Source organism: Elephantulus edwardii, unplaced genomic scaffold, assembly GCF_000299155.1.
Source record: "Elephantulus edwardii isolate Elephantulus edwardi_28Jun2011 unplaced genomic scaffold, EleEdw1.0 scaffold00081, whole genome shotgun sequence".
NCBI lineage: Eukaryota > Metazoa > Chordata > Mammalia > Macroscelidea > Macroscelididae > Elephantulus > Elephantulus edwardii.
Window position 1 is genome coordinate 3,589,154 of NW_006399831.1, and position 1,309 is coordinate 3,590,462.

The window sequence follows — 1,309 nt, forward strand, 5'->3', positions numbered from 1 at the left end:
ACATACTAAACAAGATTACAAAATATTTAGGAACAAAATTTAGATCTTTTACTTCTTTATGTTTCCTGCAATATCCATGTAGTCTTGGGAATACGTGTTGATAGTCAAAACAATCATCTTCGAGTTGCTAATAGTAAATATTCATTTTTTTAAATTTTTTTAATTTTAATGAATTTTAATGGATTTCTATTCATTCATTGTTGCACTTTTCTCCCTGCCCACCCCTCCCTAAATCTCTTTGTAAACATCCTATGTGCTTTGTGTTCCAAAATTTTCTTTTCTATATCCAGAAACATTGATCAGTCTGAATTGTATTAAACCCTTTATTGTATGTGCATATCTGTCATTCTCAGAAGACTGTGAGCTACACAAATGACATTTTTTAGTGTAATTCACTTCTACGATTCTCAGCCAAATGATATTGTCTGTCCTACTAATTTAAGAAAAAAGTAAATAAAGACTAAGTTTTGTTTTTTCAGAAATAAAATTATGTAAGTGGCATGAAAAAATAAAAATTGTTAGTATAGCTATGGAGATATATATATGTGTGTGTGTGTGTGTGTGTATGTATATGTATATACATATATCTATCTATCTATCTATATATATATATCTTGTAGCTTTCTGTTTAATTTTTCTCTTCATTTTCAATACATTTATCATTTTGAGCTACACATGTGTGAAATACATTTTCCCCTACAAACTGAGATTATCTGAATAAATACTCATATTGTTACAGCTATTACTTTTAGCTTTGAATTAATTTAATGCTGTATGAGATTCAACACTTGAAGAGATTTGAAAATTGACCTCCACACATTCATATGTAATAGAATCTGGATATATCTTATTAATGGGGCATTGCACATTATACTGTGATTTTGTAAGATAGACACCCTATATTTTTCAAGTTACTGTAGGCGGCTAATGAGTCAGGTGAAAATTGTGATTAGATACTTAAAACTTATAGCACAAAAAATATGCTTTAAACTTATATGATTGAAAAGAAACTATTTTACAATTGTACATGATACTAGGTAGAAATTTAATAGAATTAAATTCATAAAGTATGGAAATACTTTAAGGAAAAATTGTGTACATTTATCATTTAGCTGTTTTTCTGATTTCCACCATGATGATATCATAGATTACTGTTTATTTGTGATACTAATAAAGGTATTTATGTAGACATATCCACAAAAAATATGGTGGTTATTTATGATCTAGATTTATAGTGTCAGCCATATTACACTTCCAGTCTTAAAATTTCTTGTTAGTGTATTAACCACAGCCATAGGTAGAGGTTGCC